This window comes from Bombus terrestris, chromosome 14 (assembly GCF_910591885.1).
Source record: "Bombus terrestris chromosome 14, iyBomTerr1.2, whole genome shotgun sequence".
Taxonomy (NCBI): domain Eukaryota; kingdom Metazoa; phylum Arthropoda; class Insecta; order Hymenoptera; family Apidae; genus Bombus; species Bombus terrestris.
The window spans coordinates 8052958-8066745 of NC_063282.1; the positions used below are offsets into that span (position 1 = coordinate 8052958).

The 13788-nt window shown below is 35.8% G+C and overlaps 1 protein-coding gene across 4 annotated transcripts in view; it reads left to right on the forward strand.

Moving 5' to 3' along the window:
* Positions 1-47: 47 nt before the first annotated feature.
* Positions 48-13788, forward strand: part of LOC100644578 (inactive rhomboid protein 1) — a 284993-nt gene continuing 271252 nt past the window's right edge. For all 4 annotated transcript variants that reach the window (XM_048412097.1, XM_048412099.1, XM_012316503.3 and 1 more), the window contains exons 1-2: positions 48-1589; positions 2234-2535. The gene's annotated coding sequence lies outside the window, so the exon portion shown is untranslated. The remainder of the gene's footprint in view (positions 1590-2233; positions 2536-13788) is intronic.

The window sequence follows — 13788 nt, forward strand, 5'->3', positions numbered from 1 at the left end:
TCTCGTGTATTTCCGCCGTGGGGTCGCGGTTCCCATACGAAGTTGCGCTCAGTCCAAATCGCGCAGCTGCCCCCTACAGTTTGGTGCGCGGTTAATCGAAAACGCACGAAAATACGCGGAGTTTCAGATGCGGCGAAAACATTTCGATCTTGTTGGTTCGTTGTCGTTCTAGATATGATAAGAGCCAGCAGAAAAAAGGATCGCATTGATATGCCACGATGCGAACGGTGGGACGAAAACACGCGTCATGTTCAATTGGATTGTTATTGACGCGAGGGTTGGTTGCGCGGCCATGCCAGTCGTCGGGTGAACGTCTTAGTCGGCAGATGGCGCGGCGTTCGTTTCGGTCCACCCTGCCTGCGCTGGAATGCCCTCAGCGAGGAGCCTGTCGACGCTGCCGTCTTTCGTGGAGCTTTTTTCCACGCCACGATCAGGTGACTGGGCCAAGGCCCTTTTTGGACCTTACGACTCGTTTCCTAACCACTAACGGACATTCGTGAGCGGACGTGTAATCGCGGAAACGGATACGAGAAGGCGCCAGCCGGGTGGTCCACTTTACATGTACGGAGGTGCTGTGTTGTGTTGTGCACCAGAAGGCGGTTCCAGTGCACTCTATACTTTGATCATATCTCATCGTTCCATCTCGCTGTTCGATAGTGTGATTCTATCCGATATCCTGTGTTACTAAGTTCTACCTAAGAGCTGTGTTTAAACGATCGACGATTATTAGCCGCAAGAAGAGGACGCGGCAGGCGACCGAGTTAAAGCAGAACACGGGAGTGTCGTCCACCATTTTGGCTGCGCGAGGTTATTCGATGTGTGCACCATTCTCATTACACGTTCCCTGTTTTCGTATTTCGCATCCAATTGTATCATTCATGATGTTAATCGAATTGTCGTTCGAATCGAGAGACGATCGTAAACAGTGTACGAAGAGATAATTCCTGGAGGATGATCTCTTAAAAGTTGACGTTAAATGGAGCAAGGCGAGGGCTGTTTTTTTGTTAATCCTCGATGCTGTCAGCTGGTCGTCTCGAAGTGTGACGGTGATAAAAATTGAGAAAATTCGTGGACGTGGAATTCGACTTCTGTGTCATCTTATACGTGTTACGAATGATCGTACGGGAAGTAAGAAATGTTTCGAAGAATATCGTGAATCTCTGAAGTAAATCATAGTGGAATAGAACGATGTCGCTGGAAAGTGGGTTACTATAAGTGCCGTCCCTGCTGTTGGTGAAAATTGACGTTCACAGGGATATCCTGTGCCTCGTAATCGTTCATCCTACACACTCGTTTACCCTCTGCTGCTTATCACGTGAATACTGACGAATTCGCGTAGATAATTTTAGTGCAGCTGATCAGGAACGACGTGTTTGAGGGAGTCAGTCTGTGTGAAGGATCTCGAGTGCTATTAACCTCGTTTCGTGGCCACCTCGCGGCGGAACAATTCTCGTTTCGCGATTTTTCTTTGGACTTACGTTCTCGAGGTGCGCGTTTTAACGTGATGGGAGATGGGCGGCGCGATTAACGACCAGGAACCTGCGGTGGGGCGAGTACAGGAATCGTGGCGTTCGGACACGATCTACATAGTAAGTCCCTTGTGTTGATACGCGGGAAACATTCTCCATCTTCGAATATATTATAAACGAAGGACGCGTGTGTTGTCGTCAGTTGTTGTATTTTTGTTGATGAATTTTCCTAATATCTTTCATTCCAATGTTCGCTTGTAATGATTCAACGCATAGATATATCTCGCGTAGTAAGTGCTTTGTTTTGAAATATATTATTATGTTATTGTTATGTTTTCATGCGTATTATTATTGTAGACGATATGTGATACGTGTCGTTGCTGTCGTATCGTTGTTGACAAATTTTTTTACTTGTATTCGTACGAATGTATGAATGGTTCACGAAAGTATATCAACATCCACAGAAACTTTTCATGAACGTATTATACAAAACATTTTGAAACTTTGATAATACTGTAATGAGAAAATGTATGGTTCTTTGTATTATATGCGGGAAACGATGAGGACATTGGCGTTGATCGTTCTTTCGCGCGTATAATTATTGCAGACGCTATAAAAAAGACGTATGCGTCGCGACGGCGGATTATACTCTATTTTCACGATTTTTCTTTCCCTTTCTTTTTAATGCTTATAATATTAATATACCTATAATGAACGTATGTGATTGCTATGTTGACTACTATACATGAAATATTGTTTTGTAGGCAGAGATAAACAGTGGCGGAGGGAATGGTGAAGAGAAAAGAAGGAGAGGATGAACTTGTTATAAAGCTGCCGCGGACGAGACGAAACGACACGATGGAGACCAAGTGACTGTAATATTCTCTCGATCTCCTGGATGGGATCGTAGGGCGTAGTTTCTAGATGTATCGTGCGATTATTCGACTGAAGTGAACTGGTTTTTGGTGTGCTCTGCGATCAGTGCTCCGAGTGTGTGCAGGTTTTTGTCAACGTTTTGACGAGGATTACGTGTGCTACGCACGTTACATCGGCCCATCAGAGACATGTGAGTAACCTTATCAGAATTTTTTTTGTCTCCATCTATTGATAACACGCTTTATTAACGGAAACATATTGCTAAATATAATCAGAGAATTAGTTATTTAAATACTTTTACCACTTGACAAAGATGTAACATGTGTCATATGGGAATCAAACATCACGCAAAAATGAGTAAGAACGCAAATACGACTAAGACACGTTTATATTTTGCTTTTTCTTGGCATTGGTTAATACTCTGCATTTGTTTGGGAATGTGATCCTCTGATTGTTTCGAGCAATGTATTTTTATATCGGATTGCTTCGTATCAGGCGTTTCTTTCAATTTATATCTATCTATTACATTTTTCAATCTTCAGTTTGTATTATCGGATTATACGTGACGCTACAACAATTGAGGTTAGATTTGAGTTAGGTTACTTTGTTTTATTCGTATCCTGCGCTTTTAGTGACAAATTTTACCGATGATTTTTATTAACGTAAAAGTACCATAAAGTAATTCATATTAATATAAAGTTTAATGAAAATGTAATATTATAATACTACAAATACTATAATGGAAACTATAATAAAGCATTGCTGGATGTGATTGACTTATCCAAGTTGAAGTATACGAGAGAAAGGAGATATAAGATCTCAAGGGGAAACGCTCTGTCTAGATCAGACAAACCGTGAAGTATTAGGTCCTGCGGAAAGTTCTGTCGTTTTCTCTGGATATCTTCTTTCGTAATACTATGTCTCTATTTTCTACGCCCTTATAACCATATTTCTCTTATGGATGAAAATAAGACGAAAACAACAATTTTTACATTATCCTTCGTACAAGCTATTAATTAAAATAGTAAACATTTAACAATCGTTTCATCGGTGTTCTTGTTTTCAAATATTCAGTAGGATAAAAAGGTTGCTCGTAAGGCTTTTTCGCCATTATCTTCAATCCTTGATCGCCAAACATTGAAATATGCACAACAAAAAAGTTCATAGGAGATTGTCCGTGTGGAAACAGCGCCTGTTGGAGCTCTTCATAAAATGTTTCTCTGTGGCGGGAGTTGAGGCAGTTGTTACTTCTTTATAAACGCGAATAGCTTTTATTGAACAACTTCCGCGTAGTGTCTTCTTCATAATGTAACGATGGAAATGTTCTCGTAGAATGGGTGTTTAATAAAATGCGCCGTTTATCGCTGCTTTGCTAAACCTTCGTTTGTCGTTACCCGCGACATCCGGCGACGCGGTTGTACATTGAAAGTTTAATGTGAAATCATCGAACATGGAAAGTTGGCGGTATTCCAGTTTCTCCTGCCGTCTCTCAAATCCGTTCTCCTACAACCCTTTATACAGTACCAGTTCACGTAACACGTGTTCAGCTGTGTACGTGACATACGTTGCGGGCATAGGTTGCTGCACAACTGCACATGGAACTGAATTATTGGAAATGTAAATTGAAAGTCAATATTATTTAGGGGCTGAGAATCTGCGAGTTACAGCGCACGGTATTGGTCAGGCGAAAAGATTGGTGTGGAAAGTTTCTTACATTAGTTATAATACTGAAGTTATTTTCTACGATATTGAAATATGAAGCATGTTTTCAGATAGTCGCAGGAATTCTTCGTTATTTGTTCAGGGAAAGACTAGCGTGAGAACTTTTTTAAACTAATTATATCAATATAAAAAATTATTCTGTGTAATATTGGTATCATTATTAGTATTAGTAGTATTATTATTATTAGTGAAGAATACTTCGACGTAGGCGTAGAAATTCTCTATTACTTAGTCAGGGGAAGATTTATGCAAAACATGTTTAGACTAATTATATTAACGGAAAGTTTTATTTAAGTTTAAGAAATTATTTTATACAATATTGATATTTGGAGAGAGATACGATCGACAATATGCTGTAGATATACAACCAATATACAGATAAAACAATAATCAAGTACATGTTGGAGGAAATAGAAGGAAAAGTAAAATTTTCCATTAGAATGTAAGAGAAGTTGGAAAGTTATTTCCTCTTTTAGAAGTTCATTGAATCATTGTAGGTAGCTTTACCTAGTTACTTGAGTTTGTTACTATTCACAATGAAAAATTCAGGATCGTTGCTTTCAAAGAGTAATTATCAGAGGAAAGAGCAGCGTATAACGAAATTTACATCTATGCTAAAAGATCTTTTGACAAAGCAAAAGTCTTTTGAGAAATTCGCTTAAGATTGTTAAATTGCTATTATTCAAAAAGTATTAAGCTTAAGAAGTATCGTGTATAGAAGTTTGCAACAGATTTGCATTATTTTTTAGCGATAAAAGTTTTAAAACAAATTATTGATGTTTCTGGTTCATACATAAGATATGGATAGATGTACATTGTACGTAAATTTGCTAGAAAAATACATTAAAAGTTCGTAGACTCCGTAAACTCGTAGATAATTTCATTTGTTATATCTATTTCTCTATTGTATTTGTTTAAAGGAATTTATTCACATGACTGCATCTTTTGCTAGTGTCTTACATCCTTTCTTCTCGTCCGAGTATTTTTCTAGGACGAACGTTTCTTTGATTAACAATGGAGTTAATCTCAGGAAATAATTACGTCCAATTTACAAAGTCTATAGATTTCAATAATTTCAGCGTGATATATATATTAGCACCATTTCGTTGGATTCATCGCGTCTTTGTGAATCTTTTTCACGAGTAGTCTTTGTAGAAAGAGGGTAATTCATGTCTACATTCAGATATAATTACGTTCCATAACATTGTTTAACTTCCTTTTTGAAGTATTTATTAGCAGAAAAATCTTTTAACCCGATTGGCTGACCCATTTTAGTGTAAGCTACTTTATCATTTACAGCGCTGCTCGTTCGTAGTTGTCGGATTTTCGATTCGATTATTAATGACCGCAGATTGAATGATTAAAAAGCCCTGTACATAGTGATAAATTTTTATCAGAGCTTTTGTTCGTGTTTTTTTTTCCACGTGATTCACACGTGTACGTACCAGAACGAGACTAATTCGAGATCGTTGATTTATTAGTTTTTCGATGATATTTTGATTGATTAATCCCTTATTCGTATCAAAACACGTTCATCATTTTATATTTATTCTTCATGTTTTGTATGTTTTTTCTTTAAACCCTGTAGCGTGTAATCCAACATTGATGGTATTTTCTATGACTTTTTGATAGTATTTTAATTTATTTAGTGATTTCATTGTTGAGCTACGTAGCTCTTTATTAAAAAATTGAGAAATATCTGCATTGTGAGAGCGACGAGACCTGACATCTTCGTGATCGTACCTTTGAGACTTGACATCTTTCTCGCAGTTGCCTTATCTTTATTGCCAGGAAAATGCATACTAAAATTTCACTCGAAATATCAAACGTTCCCTCTCTGTTTTCACAATCCCACGGAAACAAATTACGTTAGAGAAGAAAAATATAACATCGAAGGAAATAATAGCGCTTTTTACATACATCTTATATAATACTTTACATTTTCTTCTTCAGTAGCACGTTTTATTAACCGGTGCAGTTTATTATGATCTGCAACGGCAGGGAAATTAGCGGTTGTCAATATACTTCGCTACATATAGTAACAATTTAAAAATCAATGAGAACACAGCAGCGTTACGTTACTCGCGTGTATATTGAGCGTTCACCATACTGAATAACTTAACATTACTATATCGCGGATAATAATAATTCTTCGGTATCTAAATTCTTTACTGTATAGTTGCATTTTGCAGTTAACTTTCACGTGCATCAAGAATGTAAACAAGGAAAGTAATAAAATTACTTTTAATATATTTCCTGGATCGACATCCAGGTTCAGGGGGCTATGAACCGATAAAGAAACGTAGAGACCATTCTTCGTGATTAATATGGCAGTGATAAGGTTTTTTAAATAAAATAAAACAGCGGTAAATAATTAGTATTTGCTTTAGGATGCCGAAAAACCAGTATTTGAAACGATTATTTGAAACTATGCCAATGAATGATAGATGCATGGTTATCCAAGGTTTGGTCTGTATATATCTGGTCATCTTCTACTTAAGTATAACCGAGAATAAGAATACCTATAAGCAAATAAATTATTATAATTTAGCTATATTAATAAGTAAAAAATTTTGGTGATGGAAAAAATAATGGTATATGGCTACAGCTATACAGGAAAATTTTCACTTCTCATAAAAATAATAGTACCTAATTTTCCGGTACCCAGTTTTAGCTAGATTTGCCTTATTTTTCTTTCAGAAAATCTTCCATTCCGTTTAGTTTTATAACTCAGATAATATAGTTCTCTCTCTTTGAGAGTAGTTTCTCCTTTTTTTCAATCGTGAAACAAGAGGTCGAATATTCCAATTTCGTTAACAATTTGTCTTTTCGTTACGTTTCTCATCGATACCATCGTCGATCAACTGACGACGAATCGTCCACCCACGTGTGGTCCTTCTCCACTATCGAATATTATGGTCGACCACAATTTATCAATGATGAAAGACAGATCAGGATAAATAGCGAGGGAAGAAGGTATTTTTCAAGAACAATTGCTCGTGAGTTCTCACGTGACGTGAAAAAGCCAGTCGATAAAGTTATCGCGCCTTTTTACCGGTTGTTGAGCATTTAGTTAGTTTAATAGCGTTAGCATTCACTAAGAACAGCATAAACATCCGATGCTTTTCTGTGTCTCACGTTTTGGGTGTCACCTGACCCCCTTATAATTTTTATGTCACGTGCGACATTATCGATTCGATATAGTAGCGGTTTAAATAAAAACTAAGGTTTTTAATGAAATTACAAATAAAATATGGAACAAGATATTCTGCAACCGTAAACGAAGTATAGAAGTTTAGTTTTCCACATACTTTTGCCTTGAAAACCCACAACGCAATTTACAAATAACACAAGAAGCCAAATTTACGCTCAAATTATTAAATAATTAAATAAAAGGATAAATGATCTAAAAACTTGCTTCTACAGATAAATATATCGATCTACTACATTGATTTTCACAGCTATAGTAAAACTAATGCACAAGACTAAGGACGTGGTATAAAATTAAGGCTTAAGCTTCAGGTTTAAAAGCGGGACTTAAAACAAAGAATAAGTCCCTCGTTCGTTGGCTCTCGCCGTCCAACAATGAGGCTTAAAATTAACTTAATCTAGATCTAGGAACTAAAAGCTACTTAAAGGTGAAGTTAAACTAAACGTAGATACTACATAGATCGCAGCCCCATTTTCTGTCTCTCGTATCAGAAATTTTAAATTCGAGCGAAATTAAAAAAGAGCTAAAATTATAAACACTTTGTTAAATGAACTGTTTTATATAATAATTTAATATTTAAAAGCATAATAAGATAAAAGAAGGATTCAACTTTTCGCCCTAAGTTAAACGATGTATCTTTGTACAAAAGACGTGTACAATAGATTTAGCCTGGATATATGTTCTTTAAAATTAATTAAAACTAAAATCCCACGATGTCTCCCCGATATCTCACGGCATTGCCACGACGAGTGCTTATCTATCTTCTGATTAATTAAAACTAACAATAACACACATGCATCCCAAGTTGGCTGCCTAGCTGAGAGTTAAAACTAAGACCTGAAATTTGAAATTTAAAAGTAAGCATGCATCATGCAATATCTATTTTCTACGGGACGATTACATAGATCTTTACAAAGATTATACAATAAATTCTTAGTTATGGCATACATTTATTTACTTTATAATTAATTAAAAGTAAAATTTACGCCTTCCACGGCGTTCTACGACGAGGTATTGGTCTAATCTAGATCACCAAAAGACTCCAAAAAGAACTTTTGATGATCTGGACCGTACTGTAGATTGCGTAGTTCCTGGTGTGGTATCGTTTTTCAAAAACTGATCGATTGATATAAAAATAATGTAAAGATTGGAACTTTGGAAAACGATGCCAATTACCGGACTTCATTACGAGGAGGTAACTACACTTGAGCTCCGCCCACGAGCCACTCAGCATTATACATAAATCTCGGCATTCAAGCTGTTAACAAGAATGTCCAGTTCTGACTCTACTCTATGGACCTGTATAAAGAGAGATAGATATTTCGCAGAACATGCTGCGAAGCATTCATCTCCCACCTAGCGCATACACGGATCTTTATAAGCTTCAAGTAAAGCATACAGCACGCACCATCACAAGCTTACTAGAAAGTACTCAGTACGCAACGTACATATATCTTCCATGCAATGTTTATATGAATCTTTACAAAGTTGAGAAAAGAAGCATACGTCACACATCTACCTCCCGCATAACAATTACATAGATCTTTACAAACATCTTTACAATAATTGGGCCTATAGTTCTGCTGGCAGCATTCGGTATCAAAGATACGTTTGTTTAACTTAGAAGGAAAGAAAGAAAACGAAGCTACTTGGTAATTTATTCGTTATTTCGTGTCTCGCAAAGGAAGATTTCGATATTCTACATTCGCGATACTAATATCCTTTGAGACACTGACAAATTTTCTGATCACTCAAGACTTTTGTTTAAACTACCCTTGAAAATAGCAAAGCAAAAAGAAACGCGATCGATCAGGATAAAATAAAAATCGCGGCACTCCGGAAACCCAACGAGTTTGCGAACTCTCGAAAGATCCAACGAACTTACGCGACGCATTTCCGTGCACGTGATAACCGCAGGCTTGTAGTAGCTCCAGGTAGTAGTCCAGGTAGTAGCTCCAAGGATTGTTCATCTCTTGATTCCTGTTTCACCGTTCGAAACTTACACGAGCTACGGTCGGAGGTATCGACCGATGATCTCGCGGCGGCCCAGCCAAGGATCGAGCACGCGGATCTGTAATCTGACACACTTCAACTGAGCAAGTGGGGCTTCCGGTGGGAGGGACTACTGATCAGGATTACAAAGGCATGTCTCAAGGGAACTAGCGGGATCCATTCCTGATGGGAGGAACCCACTGAACAGGATTACGAAGGACATCGAATTACAGATCTTAACCCAGTCCGAGTACTGAAGTGCCAATCGGGCAGGGCCTCAGATCTCCGGCTGGACTCCGCAAGCATCATTGGCGCGATGACAACTCTCGCGACTCGATACAAACGGCAAGCAGTCATCAAGACAAAGGTATTCTTGGAGCTACTTACGAATAACAGAAGTCGTGGAATTCGAAATACGTGCGAACGTAGTACGTTATGCCATAGTTGGAAAGAATTGAGCGAACACGAGCCAATGAGCCACGAGAAGAATTTGTTTTAATATGGTAAAGAGGGGAAAGAGAGAAGAGATTTTGTTTCAAGTTAGATAAGCGTATCATTGTACGGAACGCGTTTGTAATATTTATGTTTGTATGTTATGATGAAATAAGATAAATTGCATGCATCCTGCGATGTCCCACGGTGTCCCATGGTATCCCATAGTGTCCCATGGTGGCAACGGAGTTGCCCGCGAGGGCGAGGGGCAGCGTTAGTCCAGTCTAGATTATCGAGATTTCGAAAAGAATTTTGGATGATATAGACTCGATTTTATAGAAGTAATTCTTGGTTTCATATCATTTTTCAAATAGTAGTACTTGGAAATATTAATATGCGTATCGTACGCACACAAATAGCAATATATTTCTCGTATTAAAATTAATATTACTTATATTAGTTCTCTATTATTTACAATAGTGTTCAGAGATATTAATATTTGGGAAACGATACTAATTACCGGTATGCACCGTAGGAAAGTAACTACGGCTCCATCATATATCATAAATTAGTAATTCTGTTTATCGATAAAATATCTATCCTACGTTATAGTAAATTTTGTTTCATTTGATTTAATGATAATAATAATATAACTAATTTAAAATAATGTTAAAATTGTGGACAGGGAATTGGATAGATCGCGTAAAAGATTCTTATACGTGCTTGTATCATATTTGGTTCGCGAGTAATTGTTATTTACGTTATCGGCAGCAGAAGACTATTTGATAATGAAGAAGCAATGAACACTGAAACTTCTTAATTACCATCTGCAGGTATTGAGAAGGTTTGAAATACATACGATTTTAATATGATTTTATCTATATGGATGCGAGAGTAAAGATTACTATCAAAATATAATGTGTAAATTAATATTATCGTATATGATCGTTAGTATGTTCGTTGGTATTATTTGTATATGTATCCTTCATACGTAATAATATATTTCATTATTAATCATAATTAAATATCTAACTTGTTAAAGAGAACAGGGTATACTATTTGGAAAACTATCAAACACACTTACCCGCGTTATATTTAATTGTCAAATAATGTTATTAATTATGTTTTCAAAAGGACAGAATACTATAGGTCATGACAATAAATTGAAACTCATTAAGACAAAAATGCAATTTTTAAATGACTACCACGTTTACACGCGAGGGTAGGGATCTTTCAAATATCCAATAAAAATATTAAAAATTGTTATTTATTGAAGTATGCACGAGTGTGATAAAACTTGTAAGAGTTAAGCTCGCATGTGAACTTAAATAATCATGTTTGAACATTGGATTCATCACCAAAGGAACCAAATCATGCAACTTATCAATAGTAACACACATGATTGGATGACGAGCTCTCGTTGCCTTTGATTTGAGTCCATTTGTTCTTTGAATGTAAGAACATGCTGCAATTTCTTGACTTTGAAGGAACATGAGGAATTAAAATTCATTCATAGTCACCTAATAGCTCCACTTTGCATTGGCACCGATTTTATTTTATCTAGTGAAATGAAAATTTAAGTACTATATTTAAAATTAAAATATGAAATTAAATAGAAATAACACTTCGCTTGAAAGATTTTAAAGATTTAGTTAATATATAATATATTAAACATATATTAAATTAATAGTAGAATTGTTTTCAATTAACGGGATAATTGTTATAGATTAAGCGCATAATTATTTTAAAGTAATGGTATAATTATTATAAATTAATGGTAGAATTGTTTAAAATTAATAGTGTAATCATTTTAGAATAATGGAGTACTGTTATAAATTAATGGTATAATTGTATGAAATTAGTGATATGGATTTATAAATTAACAAAAGAATTCTTTTAAATTAGTAGTATAAGTGTTTTATATTAACGGTATATTTGAACTGTGTTAATTTATATTAAATGCCAGTTTATGATAAAAATAATAGCCAAAGATGAAGTTCACCAGTTATCAAGAATCATCGCCCATACCAAGCGAACTTTCTCTTCTTAAACTTCTGAATTTTCTTTTGAACCCTGTCGAATTCTTTTGAATATATTCGTGGTATATTTGGAAAAACATATCATTTCTCTATTGAAGCCTCTCAATCGTTCTGATTGGTAAATTCTGTTCAGGGGATGTGACAACAGATTATTAAACGTCATGCCGATACAGCCAGAAGCGTTTGACCCCGGCTTTTGAGGTGACGAACTTTGGAGAGAGTTATAGATGAGTCAATTCAGTCAGTCGATGAATGAGAAGCACTTCGGTTCCCGAAGGCATGGATCTCAAAGTAACTCAAAGTTGAATCGGTTAGCTCCATATTTTATTTGAGGTATTGTATTCCTTATAATTGTATCGATTGCCTAGTATGTACCAAACTTTGTTGCGCTTCTGATTCTGAGAGTATTGGTTCGTTCGAAACATTCGTACTGAAATTTAAGTAGATTTTGAGGCAATTTTTTTAGAATTATTACCATCAAATAACGTAACGAAAATAATTTCTTTTCAATCACACCATATTCTTCCTTCCAACACAATCGAACTTAATATGCGTCTGAGTGAAAGACTATAAATACTAAAGCCTTCATAATCTTGTAACTTCATAAATCTAAATTATAATAAACATGTTTCAACGTCGAACATAAAATCTCTCAATTTCCTGACGAATAATGTTCACATTCTGTTCAATTATGAAAAAAGAAAGAGGAAAAACGGTAGTTGGATTTCAATTTCATATAATCTCAGTGAATTTAATTAACAAATAGCCGGCCCTTTTTCATGTCTTTTTCGGTAGCCTTCGTTTTTGTTCGTTTCCACACTCGCGTGGAAGTACGAATACGATTGCAGCAAATTGAATGCTCTCCTCTACTCTTTCTCTTTCCTCCCCCGTTCTTCTTCATTTCCTTTCTTTTCTTCCTGGTCTTTCGTAACGCAAGCACTTCTCGTCTTTTCGTTCTTTCATTTTCTACGAAGCCCCGGCCCTTTCTTTTTAATTGAGGCTGCAAATCTGAACAACCGTCTCATGGACTTTACGTGTTCCTTTAATAATTCTATTTCTGTTTAAATACAATTTCAAGCTCTTTGTTTATAACTTTCAAACTGCTTTATTTTTTGCTGTAGATAGGCGACGTTATAATGTATAGTCGTCAATCTATTCCCGAGAATTTAATATTAAAGTTGGAAACTGTCAGTAGCAGCTTGGATATACAACACTAGCTCGCAAGTATTAGGAAATTTGCTATAGCTTTGTATAAAATGCGATAGTGGTGACCCAGATTGGCTAGAATTTTTCGTACTCATAACCACTTTAAGTTGACGATACAGAATTTGGTTATTACGATTTGATGATGGAAATATGTATGTACTTAGTTACATTTGGCTGGTTGAAAACCATAATGGCGTAACTACTATTTTTCACGAAATAGTATTCTGCATTTATTAGTACAAGAAATCTTGTCGAGTCATAAATGTATCACATTTATTTTTATTTCGAATATTTTTGTATCCGATGTTTAGTATAGTTTTATATAGATTTTGATAAACTTTATCTATACAATTAGTGAATTTCTATTATTGTAATGATCCCATAATAAAATCTTAGAAACTGGTATGATTGTCCAAGAATGGGTTTGAAGGAAAAGGTGAAACGACAATAGGAATAACGAAGAGAACATAGCAGAAAGCTTTCTCCAATTTTAAAACGACAATTCCATTTGCCTGGAACTTAATTCTCTATGCTTGAAAATAGCATCACTCAGTTCCGTATTAAAATTAAATACGACAAAGATACTCGGCCTTTCTTTGTGTTCCTCTTACCGCGTCATGAGATTTCATAAAAGTGGTCTAGAACGAAACAAACGAAACCTGTCTGAAGAGCAACCATGTTTCACTTAAGTAAATCTTATTTACTATATTTATGTATTTTCTTGATTCTTCTCGATTTTCCTCGAAATCTTTGCATAATCTTGATTCAAGCTGGTCGACTTCACAACCTATGATAACGTGTTTCTTTTGTGGTAATGGAATGAACTTGCCCTTCCAATTTG